Here is a 12,675-nt window from a genome sequence, read left to right on the forward strand (position 1 = left end):
CCCGTCACATACAGCGATCCGGAGAGCATCCTGGGTCTAATTCTAGCACTGCCGCAGTGCTCAGCCAGCGTGAGTTGTCCTCTCTTCTGTCCTGTCCTTCTGTCAGTTGCCTCTCCGGCATGTTAGCAGAATGGGCAAAAAGGGATCTGAGCGTGAAGAAACTCTGCTGTTGAACCACCTTGTCTCAGATCCCAGGTGCGCTCTGACTCTCATCCTTTCTGGTGCTCTTATGAGGTGTGTTCTTATACTGAGTAATTTCTTGGAGGATCATTGCAGGTGCACAACAGCAGCACCAAAGGTTTTCCATCTTCTCAGCACTTCAGGCTGCCGCTCAGCTCCTTAGGAGCTCCAAGTCCCTTTTGGCAGCCTGACACTCTGGAGTTACAGAGAGGGGTGGTCTGTTTCATCATTACCTGTGCTTCGCGAAAGAGTCATCGGAAGACGCTTTCTGTGGGACTTCTGCCCTTACCCTGACAGTTGATGAGACCAGCCCTGAAGTGACTGTTGCAGCTTGAAGGGGAAAGCCAGTCCCGAGAATTAGTGTTTCCTTCCACTGTGACTTTTGGTGGTGATGGTTCCCTAAGCTGGAATTTACATTGTGCTCATCAGAGTTACTGCAGTTGCTTTTAAATAAAAACAAATTTATGACAACAAATCACAAATTCACGTTCCTGATGTATCTCCTTCCCATTTTCTAAAGAAGATAAACCAAGGTGAAACTATGGAAGTTACACTGAAACTTTCCTAACACTTCATAACATTTTGATGGCTGTCACAAAATTTTATAAATTCTGTATCTTCAGAAATACTAGTTTTACGTGCATCTTATTAATCTTACTCTAGCTTGCCATTAGGCTGTCATAAATTGTATCACTGTGGTATCGAGGGTGGGACCCTAAAACACATTAACCTCTAAATGGTATTATTTTGCCAATTATTTGTACGAAGGAAAGAGGGTCTGGCAGTAACTGTAGTGGGCTATTAAAGAAAAGGACTCTGTAGTCATGTCAGGTGAGCATAGATCCAGAATTTCATGAAGCCTTCGCAAGTGGAAAGCATAAAAGTTCAAAAACAACCTGCAAAATGGAGCCTATCCAGTTCAGGGCATGGGGAGTGAGGCGGACCTTGCAGAGATCCAGCCACATTTTTAACAACCAGATATTTTTATGATGAATAGTAATTGCAGTTGTGAGTTGGAGTTAGGGGCTGTCGAGCTTCTGGTATAAACTGACTTCACTTCTCAGACCATCACAGGATTAATTGCCTTTGTGTATTAATATAGGCAGCTGCATTTAAGATCGGTGTTGCCACCTTCCATGGGAACCGCCGAGTTCTGAGTGCTGCAGGAGTAAGACGGGGCAGCTGAATAATATCTTCTGATAATTTATACCTCATAACCGTCTTTTGGGGCTCCATCTCTTGTCAGCTCTGCTCTCTTTATTAGGTTTGTGTACTGTTAGATGAAACAAACTAAGTTAGATGCCAGTTCTTTAATAATTTGTTTCCTAAACTAACACAAATTTTTGAAATTGTATCAGGATAATATGTATGCTTGCACAGTAAACCACACAAGATTTAAATATAATAGTATTGCTAATCTTTTGTAAGATTTCAAATAGAATATCTTAACAGGTTATTATCAGGCTTACTGTCTTTTGTTCTAGTAGAAGCAAAATGAGTGACAGATACGAGTCCTGTTTTCCTAGCAAACCAGCTCTTTCTCTGACTATACACCAGTTTAAACGCTGCTAATCTTTATTCCTAACTATTTCAATTATATATGCATTTAGCTGTATCTATTGGTTGTGTATCAGCCATGTTATATTTTATCATGTTAATTACCAGTACATTAGTCTTACACTGCATATCATTAATCATTGTGTTGTTAGAGATTAATTTTTGTTTATCTTGGAAAAGACAAGTGGTCTCCACCAACGTCTTGTAAGAACTTACACAGCACTAAACCCACTCTTATTGTTTTTTTTTACAGATATTTCAAAACTACTGCAAGGTTAATTACTCTGATTACTTAACAAGCAAGGATGGAGTCAACATCAAAAAGGTATGGTTGGAGGTCACCTATTAAACATTATATATGCACTTTATCTTCGTGCACCGGGTCTAGATTCTCTGTTACAAAAGCTAACAGATTTTCAGCTAGAGCTTAACATTCTAGTTGATTTTATTAGTTTGCCTGTTTGAAAAGAAAGCCATTAAGATACAGAGTATCTTAATGGAGTTAACAGGCTATGAATATTGTTTAGCATCCTTGTTCTCTGAATCAGTATTTCCCATGGTTGATTTAAGCCGAACTAGCATCTGTAGATTCTTCTTTCTGAAAAGTGAGAGAAAGCTGTTTAGTGTGATTTTGGTGCTCTGACAGTCTCCCTGCAGAACTGATGTCCAGTTGCTGTGCTGCTGAGGGCACCTGGAGCTCTGCCACGTCAGGGTTACTGGCTCCACGCTGGTGGTGACTGCTGCTTCTAAGAGATGATGGCATCAATTCCCCTCCAGCCTTCTGCGTCAGGAAGATGCTGTCATGTTTGGCCTGGGTGGTGTATGCCTTTACCGGCCGTTGCAGCAGAGAAGTGCCTGCCTGTGTTAGCAATGGTCCTCTCTGCCTGGGGCAGGGATGAAGAGGAGGAAAGGCTGGTACTGCTGCTGCCCTGCCGTGTGTGCATTAGGGTAAGTAGACTGTTCCTGCTTCCAGGAGTAGTTGGCTGGTACTTTCCATGAGCCCTACACTCATTTAACACCTGCCCCCCATACCTCCTGCCAAGAAAAGAAAAAAAAAGAAAGGGAGAAAAAAAAAAGTGAAAATGGGAGGTAACATGCCCTCTGGTCCTCGAGCGTAAATTGATGATTGCCATGAGAGTATTATCATGGCTGACTGTGATTTTCTGTTACAGGGGGTGAATAGTTGTCTGTCCCTCTGGAACAAAAAAAGTGTGAACACATAAGGCTTTAACAACTTCGGATGTCTCTCCTGGCTGCTTTTTCTGCTCCTGTGGACAGGAGGTGAACAATTCTGATTAATAATATGTAAAAAATTAATTGTTATACAAGAGTTGTTTTCCTCAGATAAGCAAGGTCTTCCTGCTGGAGAGTGACACAGCCATGCATTCCGATTGTATCTTGGAGTTGAGTGTAATTGTACAGTGAAAGTGTAATGACGGATATGTCTTTATCAACCTGTTCCCTGCATTGTGTTTTTATCACTGCCATCTGCTCTGCCGAGAGTGGCAGCTGCCAGGTCTCACAAATAGCGCTGTCATGTACTTTCATGTAGAACAACATATTGTCATAATTTCTCTGATATTACTAGATGGAATAACTTTAAGTGAGGTAAGGTGACATTTTGCATGGCACTTTGGAATGCATTTCGTTGCAGTGTGTGTAGGACACACAATGTTCTTTCTGGAGCAGGCTATAACAGCACACCCAGTTCTACTTTCAGAAATCACTGGAAAATGCTTATTTTTCCAAAAACATTATGTAACATCCATCTGGGACATATGTGTCAGTGCTGAGATGCAACTGAGACCCAGTCAGTATTAGTATTGCTTACATATGTAGCCTTAGTTACCTTTGCTGGATGGAAATTATGTAAGTTTGACTATTTTTAAAATTTAGTTCTTTTTTTTTTTTTTGCTTATATGAACTTGAATCTTCTTCATATTTGCAAACATGTTCAGACAGTTTCTTCAGCATTAAAAGAAACAAAACCTCTTTACAACAGATCTTTAAAAAAATCTTTATGGCAGTAAGTACTCTTTCTGTTGTTTCCGCCGGACCCGAGGTAGGAGATTTAATTTTAACTGGGCCAGATTCCACTAGGTGTCCAGCCTGAGCCTGAGAGTCTGGGCTCTCATGGGGTTTTTTTGAGAGAGGTGTCTTTTGAGAGGGATCCATCCCAGCTCAAGATGGGATACTTGGGGTTGGCAAGCCAGGGGAATAAATTGTTCTCTGTGGGTGTCTGTTTCTCTCCTTGGGCTACAGAAGGAAGCTAAAAGACTAGCTTAGATGACCTTCTTAGATGAATGTAGGTGAGGTGAATCGTATACTGAATATATGCCAACATGACCTCTTGTTCTGAGTGCCTGCCAAAATCTTGCTTGTGCACCAAGTGTAAGAAAATATTTGGTGTAATCCACCTTCGCAGAGATGCCTCTCCTTAAAAGTGATGAGCTACATCCTCTTTTACGTATTCATCTCATTCTTCTGGATGTGTCCTTAGTGCAGTTTACACTACACAGGTAATCCCAGTGATTTCTAGAGCAAGTGGCTGGCTAATCTCTTCTTTCTGTCGTAGTCCCTGTTGCCGCTTGCAAGGGACGAACAGCAAGGAAGGGATGAAATGGTGCGTAACTCAGAAAATACACCTGTCTGTTGCAATATACCTGTCTCAAGCATGTCTGTTGTAAAACTGTGACACCAAATCTGTCTGCCTACTGGAAAGATCTACAAGGAAAATGATTTGGGATGTTTCTACTGGCTAATGAGCATTGATGACAAGCAGCCTTTCTGATACGGCAAACCCCCCCCAGTTATGATAAGGAAGCTGGAATATTGATTCTTGTCTCATTTTCTTTTTCAAGTGTGATAGGATGCAAAATGCTGAACAGCTGATCAGCAATATGAAGGATGGGGGCAAAGAGGCAGCTTGCTTGCTAGTCGGTCTGTTTGGAACGGTGTGGTAGGTGGAAAGCTTTCCTGACAGAAGTGTGGAATAAAGCCAGGGCATGGCTCCTTTACGTTTCTCTGCCTCATCCGAATGGATGTGTAGCTTCGGCACTTCATGGCTAGCCAAGCAGAGGCCATTTGAATTGCGAATAGTGTTCTCCCAATGGCAAACAGAAGATCAGGCTAGAGAAAAGTCTCCTGGCATTTGAATGAAGTCATATACTCTAGAAATGTAAGTCTTGTCTGTCGTGCCAGTAGTGCATTTCAAGAGCTGATAAAGGCTCCTGGCATTGCACTGATCTTGAGCGTGCGCCAGCTCACATTTTTGTCCTAAGGGTAGGGAAGTGTCATTTTCATTAGCCACACTTTATATATATATATATGTACCTTAAGAGGAAGAATATATATACAAGCATTTTTTTTCTCCTTCCCAAGATTTACAAATCTCATTTGAAACTTGTGTTTGATTTATCCCTCAGACTGGAGCTATAAATGCTGCATGAATTCGGTTTTGTGCTCAGTTTTAAGTATATTTAGAAGTATACACAGTTATTTGTGTTTATACATCACGTTCTTATTAATGAGCACAGTATAATTGTTGGTTGTATTGACTTTTGTTTCTGTGGATGTTTTTAAAAGATGTTTTAAAGGCTTTGCTGGAGTTTGCATGTGCTTCAGAAATTAAATTTAGTCTGTGATTTTATTACCCTTTTTATTTAATTTATCTTAACTGTTGCTTTCAAGCTGTGAACCAGCTGTTGACTTTGAAAAAACATTGTTCAATTTGAAAGGAGCATTTTAAAGCTTAATGTAATGGCTGTAAGTAATCACTACAGCAATTATATTCTCTGGTGTTGTGCGTCACTATAATAATATTGGAGGTTGTGAGAAAATGCAGGAGAGAAACGCATCAAGCCCAGACTTCTCGGTTTTGCCTGTGATTCCCAGCATCTCCCTGTTTTGTAAATAGCTTCGTGTCACTTCTTGAATTGTGGCAGAAGAACTGAAACTCCCCTCTGTTGTGGCTCTGTGTGTGCCCAGCAGGAATCGGGGGCTGCTTCTGAGCATTGTTCTCTGTCCTTCTTCTCAGACTGGACAGGTTTTTGTCTTTCTCCATATGGACAGATTGTAGATGGACAGTGGCAGAAGCCCCTGCTGCTCTGCTGCCTCCTCCTGGCTAGTTCCAAGATGTGGCACTTGACATAGAGTGGAATTTTGGTTTTGACTCTTCTTTAGCAGCTGTGTACCCACCTTGTATGGTGCCAGTGGTAGCAAAGCTCTTCCCAGAGCATACAGAGAGTCTGACGAGGGTGGGAGTGCTTGGCATCATGCAAAGTCAGGTTGTGCTCCCGTTGTGCTCTGGAAATGAGCAGTTGCTTGCCATGGTGAGGAGAATTGGTAGAAAAGTTAAGGGCATATTTCCACATTCTGAGAACATCATTTATTTGTGAGCAGCTCTCTAATTCAAGCAGGCTGGAGCTCTTGGGAAGAGAACTTTCTGGGTCACTGCAGTGAAGATAAGAGAAGCAGTGTGCACTCAGGATGCCTTCACGTTGTAACAAACCATGACAATGCTGTGCAGCTTCCTCTGCCCTGGAAATCCTCTCCATAATGATTTTAAAAGGAGTGTCATATGCATCGTTGTGGGAGTAGGCTGCGTTTCACAATTAGTCACCTAGCTGTGCTTACACACAGCTTGTGTTTGGAAACTGTGGACTTTAGTGGTGCTCTAAAAAGGGAGTCCACCAGATCGCACAGCTGTGCAGGATGTAGCCCCTTCTCTGCTTCTGCCAGTGAGTGTTGCACAGCAGGTTCAAGTCACCTACCAAGCTAAATCATCAGTTCCCGTTGACAGCTTTGTGAAGCGATAATGCAGCTGGGCAAGACCCAGTAGGAAGCTTAGATTCAGCAATATACTAAACCTTCCACAAATTTACTTTGCGCCAAGATCCTTCACAATAAGGATCTAATGACAGCAAGATCTAAGCCAATGCAATATCGTGACAATAACAGGAAGGGCAAGCGTGCAGGGAGCTAGAGGCATTGAGAGCTTGGGACAAAAATGAGACCAGGCTAACTACTGAGGCAAAATTGCTGGTGTTTGGTTCCACGGTTTTAAAGGAAGGGTAGATGTGCATTTGGAAGTGGGTTTTGTGATGGCACTTGTAATGGATGGTAGTCTTGCTTTGGCATGGTAACACTTAGCTAGGATGGCCTGTACTTTATCATAAAAGAAAAAAGTAAGATCAACATGAGAGTGAAAGCATACCCACGGGTATCTGTGTGTCCAGTATGCATCTGTATGACATCTGCAGCAAAATGAACTTTGATGTAGTTTACTGTTTCTCCGCCTGTGTGTGGTGCACAGAAAAGCAAAACAACTGATACGGATCCAAGTGTGCTTCAGGGATCAGGTGTATCCCTTCCAGACAAGTCTGGTAGACGCCGGGCTGCTGACTGTGGATTTGGCACAAAGGGATAGAGGCAGAATCCTCATTGTGACAAAGGCAATATGACATGTGAATTACAGTATATACATATATGTATGTGTGTATAAATTAGACATTCAAAGAAGGTAACTGCTGGGATGGAGACAGACATGGAACAGCGTGTTCTGGAAGTTAAAAGCTTAGCCAGCGTCCCAAGGTATTTTTTAATGTAGCAGAATGAAATTCCTTTGGGTGCAGCAAATGAGAAACATAAAGTGTAATGCCCTGTGAAATCACAAAGAGCCACTTTCAACAGATGGAAAAAACAACTTTAATACAAAACCAAAAATTGATAGACTCTGCCTTTGATAATCCAAATACCAGGTTACACTTTAACAGTATCCATTACTGTCTATAAAGTATATTTCGGTTGTTAAATGCACTTGCTGGTTTGTCACTATATAGAATTTAAAGTGATGAATCCTATATTCTTCTGTCTTCTTCACTCTAAGAAATTAAACAAAGTCTGTGACAAATGGCTCCCAAGTTGCACATGCTATTTCAGTCTGCTCTCTGCTGCACCTGTGCCGCTATTCTGAGTGTGGAACCGAACCCCTTGTTTTGAAGCTGATTTTAGGAGTCCCTGTGGCAGGGGATGTTAAGAGCTGTGAGTGGACACAGATGAACTGCCCATTGCCAATGGGAAGCTGTGGACTGGCACCCTAGAGCCAGGGAGCTCTCCTGTGCCCCACGGAGAAGGAGCATCAGCATGCAGATGGGATGAGAGCGCTCACCTTCCCCTGGCTGCACCACTTTGGACCTTTTGGATACACATCTCCGCAGTTGGGGGCACCTCTCCCAGTTATCCTGTGCTGCTCAGTGCAGCTTCAGGCAGGATTTCATGGGAACATTTGGCTGAATATTCCTTCCCAGGGTATGTCAAGGCTAGCACTTGGGAAAACTAAAACTCCCTGTGCACCAGTTGTAACCTAATCAGGGACAACCTGGAGACAGCACAGGGTCGGGGAGGAATGTTCTTTTAGGTATGCATGAAGTCCATAGCATGTGCGTAAATGTGACACTGAAGACTTAGGACTCCTGTAGAGAAAAGCATGTCTCACAAATCTCTTGGAGTTCTCTGGAGGAGGCATCAAACATGTGGGACAGAAGAACTGGCTTCATATATTCTGCTTGGGTCTCCAAAAGGAATTAAGCAAGGTCCCTTGTGAAAGACTTCAAAATAAAGCAAGCAGCTATGGGATGAGAGGACAGGTCCCCAGGTGGACACATAACTTTAAAAGCGTATAGGAGTAAATGGCCAGTTTTCACGGTGAAGGGAGGTCACCAGAGGAATCCTGTGGGATCCGTGCTTCAACTGTTTGTCATGCTCATACATGGTCTGGAGAAAAGGACGAATTACGACTGTGTGTTTGCTGACAATTCTCAGCTGTTCAAGGCAGTAAAAATAGGAGTCCACTGCAAAGCGCTGTGGAAACTCTTCTGTATAGTGAGTGACTGACCTGATGAAATTCAGTGTAAAGAAACAGGAAGTGATGAGCAGGAGGAACAATCCTAATTTTGTGTATGCAGCGGTGAGTACAGAGGTGATTGATTGTGAAGTCATGAATGAGACTTGGCGGTGTAATAAATACTCAGATGGAAATGCTGGTGTAGCACTCAGTCATACGAGTAAATAACATGTTAGGAGTTCTTAGAGAAGGAACAAAACAGGTAACAAGATTATGTCCCTGCATAAATTCCTGGTGTTGTGCACCTTGAATACTCTATGCAGTGCTGTTCCCTCTTTTCAGAAAGCAAGGGATTGAACTAGAAAATGTTAGACAAGAGAGGCAAAGGTGATCAGAGATCTGGGATGTCTTCTTTATGAGGAGAGCTTTGCCTTGGAAAAGAGATACTTGTATGGAATATGTGTGTGTAAAATAATGTGGAAAGGAAGGATGAGGAAGGAATGATTGTTCACTGTCTCTGTTCATGAAGGAGCTGGGGGTGGAGGGAAGGATGTGACAATATATATGTCAAACTCGAACCAAAAAAAAAGGGAGATACTTATTCACACTGTGCATACTGGAACTGTGGAACTCCTTGTGCCAGGATGTTGCAGGTGCTAAACATTTCAAAAAATGAAAGCATCAAATTGTGGAGGAAAAATCCATTTGTGAGTATTAAATACCAAAGACCCACCCCACTCCAACTCAGAAAGTTTCCAAACTGTATGCACATCGCTAGAGGTTGGGGATGTGCTGCAACATGCTTTCTTATATTCTTCTCTAGACATTCTTCTCCTGTGTGTTGACAAAAGCGAGATATTTGGCTGAATGGACTTTAGGTTTGAACTCATATGGCCACTCTACATGTCTATGTTATCCTAAATTTGACAAATTTTAAGTAAGAAATTGCATATGATGTAGGTTTGCACTTAGGGCCAATATTTTCTGCTGTTGTTTTATTTACCTCTGAGGTTTGCAGTCAGAGATAATTTAGGCTGTGATGTGTTTGGTTCTTGCAGGGAAAGTTGTATTGCCAGCAGTGGAAGTCAGATCTAAAGACAGGAGATGAGCGCCTGGTTGCGAGGAAGTCAGATTCCACTGGAGATGATTGGTAGGTGAGCCGCCGGTCTGGTGATGTTTTGCTGATTGACTGAGGTGGAGGAAGAAAGAATCAGAAGAGGTTCAGTCAGCATCTTGGATCCATTTTGAGTTCTCTGTGAGACAGTCAGTGAGGCCCTGGGAATGTTTATGGAGGCTTCTGTGCAGTGGATGGTGATCTAAATCTATGCACTTCTTGGTGAGTGTTCTTAATGCCTGTGCAAGGGAATAGAGCAGCCCGCTAGCACCGAGGAACCCAGATGGTCAGGAGGTTGTGGTCTTTCTAGTTGGAAATTTTGAACTAAGTAAGCAGATACTGGCTCCAGTTTCCACCATTCCCATTCATTTGCACGCTTTGTTGCTCACTGAGTCATGGGAATAGAATCCAGTGCTTCCTCTCCCTCCGTGGCTGTGTTGCTGTCAGGACGGAGCCGGCTGCCCAGCTTTTCCTCTGCTTTTCCTCTGCAGGAATCTTCCCTTTTACATGCCTCAGAAATAATTCCTGTGTATTTAATTAACCATGGTTTACATGGTAATAACCCTTGGAATATTTTTTATGGGTAAATAATGTGCATCCCCTGCTGTGTGGGGGGGTCTGCTGGTTCCAACATTCAATTATTGCATAATCTACTTCCCATTAAACGATCAGAGAGTGAGACCAAAGGAAACTAACAGCAGCAGGAATAACTGGCAGCTACTCTGTGTCTGGGGCACCAACGTACCTTCTTAATCCTCCTTCAGAAGCCCCTACAGTTGAGAAGAATGCCGTTTTTTGGTGCTGCCAAGCAAGTGCCACAGAGGGAGTGTGGCAGCGTGGTGCTGTGAGGGACCTGGCTGGTTCTCTGTACAAGAAGCCTTCTTCCCAGAGAAGTTCCATGCGAATGAGACTACTCAGCTGCTGGTGCCTGACCGAATCCGGTCCCTTTCCTCGCTGCATGCCTGGCTGCAAGATTTTATTCGGTCCCACTTTCCCTCTCAGGCAGGCTCAGAGCAGCTCCAGATGGTCACAAACATATCACTTTCTTGTGAGACAGTGAGGAGCGTCATTGTCACCCTTTGACAGAAGAGAAGGTGAAGAGGCTTGCCCAGGGCTGCACAGTATGTCCGCAGCAGAGCAGAGTCAGGACTTCACGTGTCTTTCTGGGAGCTACCAGCCCCACGCTCTGCTGCAGCCAGGCAAGACCTTCTGCTGAACGGTGGTCCAGGACCCATCCCGTCACTGCAGGCCTGTCTGATAGCCTCTGGAAAGGTGACATGCCCGCCTGGCTAGTAGCCACATACACGATCACAACACGTACGGGGAGAGCTACTTTAAAGCGAGATGACGTCTGGCTGGGAAGTGCTTGCTCAGGGGCACATTCCAGTCCCTGCACTGTGATTATCCTAAGAAACATATATTTTTCCCAGTTTATGTTTCCTTTTCCTCCCTTGTCTTCGCTATTTTTGCTTTTATTTAATGTTGTATTCTCTGTTGTAATTACTTCTTTAATCTGTAATGTTGTCGCCTGTGTGACTCCCCCAGCTCCTGGGTGCCTTCAGGACCAGCACTGTAAACAAGTCATGGTGTCTCTCAACAGCGAGGTTCCTGCTGAAATAGGTCCCTAAATAAATAAAAGGCAAATTGGATATTGGAAAAGAACTTTAAATAACATCTGAATTCCTAGGGAACTAGATCTTACATCTCTGTTAGGGACAAATGGGTTCAACATAAGTAATAATCCTCTGGAATGAAAAATAAAGAAACACTGTTCACCAGCCTCTGTGGGCTGGAATGAGAATAGACTTTGGTGATAAATAAAAGCAAAATGCAAAGATGTCCCTGGGTGGCAGATGGGAGCAAAAGATTTAAACATTGTTGGACTATAAACACGCGGTCTCTGAATGTGCCATGGCTTGCCTCCAGTTAGCTGCTTTGGATATGATGGGTCTGGGTTTTTCCTCTCATGTAATGGGAAGAAGCTAAAAGCCCTTTACTGAGACAGCATTACTGGCAGGCCTTTGCAGCACATGCTAGACCATGACCTTCCCATATGGAGCTGCACCTTTCAAACACAGCCTTATTGTGCTGAATTCTAGCTCTTTAATGAAGCATAACTAGTTGAAATTCTCTCAATTACTTTCTTTCTGGTCTTTCCCCATACTGATGTAATGCTAAAGTCCTCCCTTATTCCCACTTCATGTGATCTATTTGTGTTTGCATTTTGATTGCTATGTCCCCGCTGTTTGATACTGACCCCATCTCCACACCTTCTTTAGAAATTTATGACTGGACAAGCCCCAGAGAAGTGTGCGCATCAGCTCTGGGCATTCGTCCTCTCCTGTGCACGACATGCTCATCCTTTTGGTTCTGGGGCAACTTATTCCTGTCACTGGGTGGACCAACTGCTTTGTCACTGGATGCTTTGCTTCCTGAGCTACGAAGTCCTCTGTCGAAGTAGAACGGCACCAGTGTTTCAAGTCTGTGACTGATCAAGCAGCTGAGCTCACTGTGGTGTGGGTGCGATGGCATGTGCTGTCAGGGAATCCCCATGCGTGTCCCATCCACTGCATCAGAATGTGAAGCAGGGAGTATGGGTTTTGCTACCCTTCATCTCCTTCCATCTGTTCATTCCCCCAGTTACAGGCAAGGGGTAAGGCTATTGCCACTGCTGCCCTACTCTTCATCTTCCTTTGCATCTCCTGGGTGCATGTTCTTCATGAAGAAAAGCTGATTCTTTCTTCGAAGAGCCTGAGCCGAAGAGGAGCACATTTAGTGCCATAGAAAAAGCCCTTCCTTTTGAGAAGCACTTTATCTTTGCTAAAATGAAGTTCTTGATGTACCTGTTTGTGAAAATCAGTCCAAATTATTCCCTGCCCAGCAGGGTTGTGCTGCACCATAGTAATGATTTAATAGCAGTTCCTGAAGAGGGCAGCATGGGTTAGCTGATGCTCCTTCACGTGGACTCGTACTTTGTATT

The sequence above is a fragment of the Vanellus vanellus genome (genome assembly GCF_965231255.1).
Source record: "Vanellus vanellus genome assembly, chromosome: 14".
Lineage (NCBI taxonomy): Eukaryota > Metazoa > Chordata > Aves > Charadriiformes > Charadriidae > Vanellus > Vanellus vanellus.